This window comes from Falco punctatus (assembly GCF_963210335.1).
Source record: "Falco punctatus genome assembly, chromosome: 4".
NCBI lineage: Eukaryota > Metazoa > Chordata > Aves > Falconiformes > Falconidae > Falco > Falco punctatus.
In genome coordinates this window covers 98,582,415-98,591,087 of record NC_137583.1, presented here as the reverse complement: position 1 = coordinate 98,591,087, position 8,673 = coordinate 98,582,415, and the positions used below count along the sequence as shown (strand labels likewise).

Below are 8,673 nucleotides of genomic sequence, written 5' to 3'. Positions count from 1 at the left end.
GTGAGTACGGCCGGGGGTGCGGCCGCCGTCCCCCGCGGGCAGGGGCTGGGGCTGGGGCGGGGGGGGCTTCCGCAGCGCCGCCGCGGGGCCCGGCGCCGTGAGGGGGCCTGCGGCAGGGCTGTGGTTGCGGGGCCGCCCGCCGCAGCGCCCCGTCGGGGGGCGGCCGGCGCTCGGGCCGCCGCGGGCTGCCCCCTGCCCCCCGTGAGGGGCTGCGGGCGGGGCCGGGCGCCGGGTCCTGCGGCCGGTGGTGGCTGAGGGGCCGCCTCAGGGCCCTTAGGGGCCGAGGCGGGCCGCCCCCCCCGGCGACCTCGTGTGCTGAGATGGGGGGCGGGGGCGACGGCGCGATACGAGGCTTCTTTTAGTTACCGGACCGATGCCTGGTTAGCTTCGCAGTGTTCTGCTGACAGCGTGGTTATTCGAGCACTGTCACTGCTGTGCATTATTAATTATTCCCATTATTACGGTTATGACTGGAGCGTGTTACTCCAGAGCAACTTCCCCGGGAGCACGGAGGGTTTCGGCGTGGCACTGCCGCTGCCCCCGTTCCGCGGGAGCATCCCGCCGCTCCGTGCCTGTAATTTGTGCTTCAGACAGAAGCAGCGTGCGTTTTCCTAGTATCAAGGTCAGTTTATCGTAACTGCTGAGGAAAATACCATATGGCTCGGGCTGACTTTTCTTAGAGAATCTAATTAAGTAGGAGCGTGTGTTGTGCTGGGGTTTGTGTTGTGTTTTATGCGAATGTAACCAAATTAGATCGCAAAATGCCATAGGGCACGTGTGCGTCCCCCCTCAAGCATGTTTGCAGTGCTGTTAACTGTATCTAGTGATCTATTTTTGACAAATGGTGCTTATTCTTTTGGCCTTATACCTACCATTTTACTAAAATTTTTACCTTCCCTACCATTTCTGAAAATGCTGGTAGCTGTCTTGCTATGGAGCCTGGAGTTTGTTAGAATAGGCACAGCATGGATTTTGGCAATAAAAGCTTTTATGCATTCTTCTGATAACCCTTTTCTGGAAGGCGAGAGAGAAAGGAGGAAAAGTTGGTTTAGTTCTCACTTCACCAGACATTTTTCTAACTTTGAGGGACCTGTCATCAAGCTGGACAGACAGGTTTTTATAGTTGCTTATTAATGGTGATAGCGGTTCCCTGTGAACTATACTGGGATCACTGACTCTGTCCCTGCAGTTAAGTGTCAAATGGTGATGTTTGCTGTTTATTTCTAGCTTAAAAAAATGAACAGAGCTGTGTCAAAAGCAGAAGGTGCTGTACCTTGTATGCAGTCCCTCAGGCTATTGCCTTACCCGTCGTTACTCAGGTACCAGATTGTATCGGACCATATTTACTGATGCATTATGCCCAAGCATCCAAAAATGTACTCAGCAATTCTGTAGCCTTCCTGTGGAATTTGTCAGGTAACTTAGTAAAACGTGTATAGCAATTACAAACAGGAGAGTATAATTTTCAGCAGCTGTGATACATTAATTGCTAGTGAGAATTCCATGCCAGTAGCCTCTAACAGGGTGAGGGATACTTACAGAGCACTGCCCCAGTGCCAGGACTTGCATCACTTGAATCAGCAGCAGGCTGAAGATGCAATATTGCCCTTTGATACAGGTTAATGCTTTCTAACAGACTGTCTTCATCTGAACCAGCACTGTCTAGGAGTCATACAAGATCAAGAAAGCTAAGCTAAAACTTTTAAGTTTTTTTCCTGGGTTTGTTTCCTGCTTTCACCCCAACTTGATGAATACAGCTGAGTGTGCTACGCCTGACTACTAAACCAGGTTTTTGGATTATATGGGGTATACCCAAGTGCACGAGCACAGTAGGAATTCACCTTTCCTGCTTAAAGTTGCAGTTAACAGAACACTTGATCAGCTCGTACTTAAACAAAGGAAAAAAATCCCTGTGCATGAGTGATGCTGAAGAGGAGATATATATACAAAATGCATTATTGTTCATAAACAGTACCCCTGTATGAAAATGTGACTCCTTTCTATTGCTGCCAACATTAGTATGCCCTACTGTTATCAGACTGGAAACTGCTGTTTGGCAATGTAAACCATCTTAACTTGCCCTTGCAGAGTTGGACAAGCTGAAGGAAACTAGTTGCATATAGTTCCATGAAAGCCATCGGGACAATTTTTCTCTTTGAGAAAACCCTTTCATTTGTTTGAGTGGACTAATTCAGCCTTTCTGTGGAATGCTTTATTCACCTTCCTTTTGGAACCAGGTAGGTAATTTACTAGATAAATTCTTAGAGATAGTAAAGGCTTCTGGCTTACCTGTGAACCACTGACAGACAGAAAATAAACCAGGTCCATATTTCTTTTATTCAGAGATTTATAGCAGCTTAGTTTCAAAAGAAGGTTATTGGATTTAAGGGAGGAGGAAGATAGCCACTGTATTTCAGCGTGGAGCAAAGCACGCCATACTGTTGCTCAAGTTACCAAAGAAACTTGGCCTTTATTTATAGCATTAACAGGGAACTTTGTAGAAGGGCTAAATACAGTGTAATTTGGTAAGTTTTCAAGCCATGGTCTAGTTTTGTGTATCTCTTTGTGAGACTGGGCAAAGATGCCTGTCTCCAAACTTTACGTGAATTTACAGAAACCCAAGAGGAAGACCTCTTGCATGTGGCTGGCACACTAGTAGGTTCTGTCATTCATATGGTAAAGACTAGTGATTGTGACCTGTTTGCTATTTAACTTTCAAGTTGAAATGTGTTATCCTCTTTTATTATTATTATTTTAACAATCTTATAGAAAAATGCTGTGCTACGTTTTTAAAAAAATGCATTTTCAGAAAGTAAACATCACATTTGACGTTTTATGTCCTGAAAATAAATAAATAAAGCACGCTGTAGTGGAAAGCAGTTTAATGAATTGCCTCGCAGCTTTAGCGTATATGAACAGAGTATAAGGACGCAGTGGTTTGACTGGTCAAAAGCTAATATTGGCATTATTGCAATAATGGCAAGTTTTTAGATCTTATGAAGAATATTCTGGGAATAGGAACACATTAGACTTCCAGTCCAATAAGTGTTGAACTTCAACAGCAGAGCACTTTTTTCTTTTTTTGAGAACGTTATCCTTTATCTTTATCTAAATCTTTATCCTTTATCTAAAGGGTTAGAACCTTTATCTTGCAAATTTTTACTGACCCATTAGTTCCTGAGCTGAGTAGAGGAAACAAGACCTCTTGTTACTTCCTATTACCTATTGATCAATTGATGATCATAAAAGAAAAATGAATATGGTGTTTGGTATTTAGATTACTGCAGTCATTACTATCTACTGATTGTTTTAAGATATAAAGCATTACCATAGGAAATTAATTTTGCATTCTTCAAGGCAAAGTACATCTCTAAATGAAATACTACCTATTGAAGTGGAGGAGCTAACTACTCTGGAGATTAATCTTGAAGATGAGACACTTTCTATGGCATTCTCTCAAGTTGACTCACGGTAATCAATTAAGTAGACTTCCGGAGTTTTTCTGGCACTGGCTGGCAGGCGGGAAGGAAACTAGCCTGTCCTACTGCTGAAGACCTAAGCTCAAATTCTGCTGTGCAGCAGTTGCAAAAACCTTTTTTTCTGGATTCTTCCTTGCAACATATGCTGCTTACTGATGGAGAAGAATAAAACGGATTAATGCAGCCATATTTTTTGGATCAAATCTGTTTGAAGGGTGCTAAGATTATTTACAGTAGGAAATGAGATGTAGTCTTGTCTTGTGATAGCAGTCTGAAGTATAGAGCCTCATTCAAATGCTATTAAAATCCATGGCATTCCCACTGGCTTTAATGAGTCTTGAAGCCAGGAAACAGCCTGAAATCTTTGGGTTTTTTTAATAACTAAACAATTCCTTCCCCCACACCTTCCATGTGGCTCCATGCAGAATAATACGTGGCTCTGCCGTTGTAAACCAACTTTCTGTTCTTGGAGGAAGGCAGTGCATAATCTGTTGTTTTCCTTCTGGAAAGGAAAGCAAGCAAAGCGTGTTTACAACTTGAAGAGTAAATTTTCTGTTCTGCTGTTGTGGTGAGGAGTTTTTGTCTCTTCTGAAACTAATACAAGAAGAGCTTCTTTGCTTATTAGGTATTACTTCTGATACAGAAGGTCATTTAATGTGGGTTTCTTCTGTCCCTTTTGGGCTGTATGAACAGGATGTTGTGTCACAGGGCAATCCAAATAGAAAAGTGCTGATTTGTACCATTACTGTGAATTGCTACAGCATGGATGTTCAGCGCATGATTTAAGTGCTGCTGACAGAGATGCAGCTAACTGTCCTCAAATACCTCAAGCTGCTGAGTGTAGCTATTTTTTAACCATTGTTAATCTTGCAAGGGGGTGACTCCTGCTTTTCCTATTGAGAAAACTGATTCCTCTGCCCCTCAGTGGCCATCCCCAGAGTGCTTGAATGTCCCTTTCTGGAAGTTATCTCAGTGCTTGCATCCAGCTGTCATAAGTGCTTTGACATTTGTTTGACAGACCATGAATTGGATTTAAGTTAAACCATAGTGCATGAATTGGAGTAACAGCAGGTTTTTTGAAAGAGCTTCGGAGAGGATTCTAAAAAGTATAATCTGGTGATTTGGTTTTTACAATCTCAGTGGGGCTTGTGCCAAAAGGCAGTGCCAAAAATTGCATGTATGTTAATCACCTCAAGCACAAAACCTGTGGGTTGAATCCCAAGTGAGAGGAAAGCCGTTCACATCTAGAGCAAGATCAGATAGATTATTCCACACACACACACACTCCCCACACTTCTAATGTTTAATAAGCAGGCTTCAGATTTGTGCTCCAAGGTAATGTTGCAGGTCAAAAAGAGGGGAATCAATGGATGAGATACTGTGGACTCAGGTTCCACACATGATTAAGTGAACTGCACCTTCGCCGTGGAAATATGTCAGCTGTGTAGTTGTGGTAGGTGAAGAATACCTGAGATTGTGCTTTCAGCTGGAGGGGAAGATGGTGTCAATGTTGTATCAAGGTCCAGAGGCCTATTATAAAGGATACTGGGAATCTAAAAATTGGGAGAAGCTAATGTAGAGGACTAGAAATAGGAATTTTTCTTGGTGAAGCTGATGTTCTTCATGTAGACTTATCAAAGGAGCATGTTATTTCAGTGTACTGCTAATGCTACTTCAGTCTTCAAGAGTGAGCCCTGATAAAGGGAAATGCTTTTTTTTTTTATTTAAAAAAAAGTTTTTAAGGTACAGAGGAGTCCTAGCTAGTTCCTAAAGATGTAGCTTACCTTAAGTTGATCAAATAGTAGGTTCTGTGGGACTCAAAAAAGTATCTCTGCTGGTTGGATGATCCTCTAAACCTGTAAGAGGATGAACTGCTTTGCTTCCCTAGTTTAAACTAAAGGAGCTCTGAGGCTGCACCAGTTTGGAACCAGCTATAAGTGAACCAGCAGACAAAACCTGACAGTGAGGCTGGCCTTTGAACTCCAGAAAGTGCCTGACTGTGTCTTGTGCTTGAATGTAAATGTTCCTTGTTTGTATAAACTTGGGATCCAGAACTTCAGGTTTGTGTTAGTTGGCCAGAGCTCAGATCATATCCATGTTGTGCAGTGTCAACACAGAAAAAGTAGTCAAGCTCAGGTCCAAAACAGAGCCTCTTTTAAGCATAGAGTAGGTCCCAGTGTCAACAAACTAATCCATTAACTCCCCCACCTGACAGATTAACCCAACTACTAGGGTTTTCAGAGGCTTTCTACAGCTCTGGCTCTATTTTAGTCTTGTTTTATGTCTCTTAACAAATGCTTATCTAAACAATTCAAAGGCAACTTGCTTCTGAAACCCTTTTTTCCGTGCATGGGGTGTAAGTTGTGTGTCAGCCAACTACAGCTCATCACAAAGTCTCAGTAAAATGGGACATGTGGATTTACAGATGCCATTATTGTATCTCTTACGATTCTTGCTTGTTCCAGCATAAATCAGGGTTAGAAGCGCTTTGCAGATGTCAGAGTGAATGTGGAAGGCACAGTCTTATGAAATTATTTTTTTTTTGTTTTGATTTTTTTTTTTCATTTACTTGGTAATCTGTAAAATCCAGTAATTTGCAGTGAGGGTTCCTGTCAGCGGTTTGAATTAACAGTGTTTTACTGTATTAATTTTTTTCACATCTGGCAGCACTGCAGAATACTGCCTCTTTGTGGCAACTGCTGTTGGAAGCATTTTCTTATCTCTCAAAATATAATTTCTGTCTCTGTCCCAGTCTTGCAGAAATAGTCTCTCAATCAAAGGTTAGTTCTTGGATCAAACATAAGGATATGGTGATGAGTGATATTTAGTAAGAAGGATACAGGGTATCAATTAGTGCAACATGTTGTGGGGGAAAAAATCTTTTTATTGTGTAGTATATTTTAAGTATGCTTGTAGTATGTTTGCATATTGGATTCTATATTATGGATATTTTGGTAGCAGTCAAGCAGTCCACTTAACTGTTTACCGCTGTAGTTTGCATGGGTTGATCCAATATGGCATTCAAGTTATGATAAGATTCTTAATTTATCATAACACTTTTGCCTGTATTATTGAGATTGAAAATAAAATTTATATGCAGATTAAAATGTGTAGTGCTTTTGGAGCTGTTTGAGGTTCTATAAAAACTTCACTTTTTCTCTCGGTGTGTTCTTCCCCACATTAAAGGTATGAATAACTCATGAGAAACATTGCCACCACTTTACATAGTAGTGATGCTTTGGCATCTTGAACTTGCAAGAGTTATCTTGGTGAACTGATGTTTTCTGGGTTAGTTTGTTGATTTTAGCTGTAGGATATGCCTCTCTAGCTAGTCTTCTAAATAGTGACTGCTGTGGTACTCGAGAAGATGTTTAGCTTTAGAAAGCTTACTTGTCACATGCTGCTCTGCAGCTTTCATATGGTAGTGGACCTTCTGTATCCTTCAGTTTCTTTGATCTGTGTGGGAAAACAGGACGTTGACATCTGAGCACAGGAATATCCTGAGTTGTTTTCTCTCACATGCTCTTCCACAAGGAGGGAGATAAATGCTGGAGCTTCCTAGGCTTAACATAGCATTGAACCCGAGCCTTTTCCTGGGTGCACATATTGCTGTTACACAGGTAAAGTGAGTACTCCCTTCTCTGCCTGCCTCTTAAAATGAGACAGAAACTGCCATCAATTCTTTCAAGGAACAGAGAAGGATTTGCTATTTCTTTCATCTCCTTTCAATGTGTGTAGCTCATTTGAGGGCCACTGATTGTGAAATGGTGAGACTGACAGATGTCTTGGGAGAAAGAAGTGGCCTGTGTAGTGCAAGACAGGTGGGTGAATGTCTTTTTGCAGTCTTCACTCTTGAGCTAAGGCTGAGGAGAGAGGTAGGAATACAAATGAGCTTTTTGTTTAGTATTTTCTTCATACAGGCTCATGCTTATACAGTGTGAAGTCTGATTTGCCAGCTGCGTTCTGGTTTGGCTTTTGATGGAAAGGTGGAAGAAGGGGCATAACTGTTCAGCGGCTGCTGTTTTCTCTGTGCAGGGAGCCTGAGTACACAGCGGTAATCTCTGAGCCCTGCTTTGCTAAGTTGGGCATCCAAAGGGAAGCCCTTGCGGTCTGTACACACAAGATGTGCAAGATTTCAGATTGCATCAGTTGCAAGCTCTATGTGCATGTGCTCGCTTTCTTTCTGACCTGTGATGGTTCACCTTGGGGTTGGTTGACAGTCCATTACAGTCATGAGCTGTGTTTCATGCTTTAGAGTAGCTGCTTTTCCATGTGCCTTCGTTCATCCAAGGTACGATTGCGTGTCAGTGTGTTACTGCTCCTGTTTTGTCTTTTTCTCCAAGCTGTCTTTCTCGTTTCAGGAAGGAAAACAGTCAGTCTCACACAATCAGAATACTGTCAGACCCATCATCTTGACTACGCATTCTTCCAAAAGGCAGTTGCTACTAAATAGAGAAAATAGAGCTGAACATGATTTGCCTAAGTTCAGCATAAACAATGGAAAATGAGACTGAAGTAAAATGAGAGTGTACGGTAACTAGAAAGCCAGCGGAGTGAAATGCATGCTAATAGTGTGTGCCAGGTGACCTACGATCTTTAGCAGCTGTAAGGGCCAAATTCTGGGTAAGCCTTTCTGTAAGAGTTCGCTGTAACCAGTGAAAAGATTATTCTAGTCAACGAATTTGGGGGTTTTATCTCAGTTTTAATTCCCAATGGGATTTATACTTGTGTATCTGTTGTAGGCTTGATACATAGGTATAAAGTGGTCATGACTTATTGTTAGGATTGACTTTTTACTTTAATCTGTGAAAGGTAGATGACAGAAATAAAGTCCTTTGGTATATTCTTTAGTCTTTTCTGTAAAAAGAGCTTTTTTGCTATTTAAATAAAATTGCTTCTGCTTTTTAGAAACAATTTAATATGCTGTGTTCTGCTTCTGGGGGAGAGCCATTTTTAGGTGAGATGTGCCATTTTGAAATAAAATGTGACTTTAGTGGGGCTTTTCTACTTCTGCTATTTCATATTCAGTACTTAAAATGATGTAAAATATAGAAGCAAGAAGTCTGCAAAATTATTTATTTCCTAAATAGATTTACATTTAAAACCATACAGTATTAACCTTTGACCTTTAAGATCTACAGTGTCCCCCATTATAGTATATCTGGCAGTCTTCTAGACAAGAAGTGCACACAGT

General features: G+C 41.6%; 1 protein-coding gene across 6 annotated transcripts in view; it reads left to right on the top strand.

The window, feature by feature from the left end:
* Positions 1-8,673, top strand: part of MYRIP (myosin VIIA and Rab interacting protein) — a 340,631-nt gene that overhangs the window by 102,325 nt on the left and 229,633 nt on the right. Inside the window, exon 1 of one of the 6 annotated variants that reach the window (XM_080382637.1) lies at positions 60-2,237. The exons of the other annotated variants lie outside the window; for them this stretch is intronic. The gene's annotated coding sequence lies outside the window, so the exon portion shown is untranslated. Of the gene's footprint in view, positions 1-59; positions 2,238-8,673 lie in introns of those variants that run through there. 6 annotated transcript variants of the gene reach the window in all.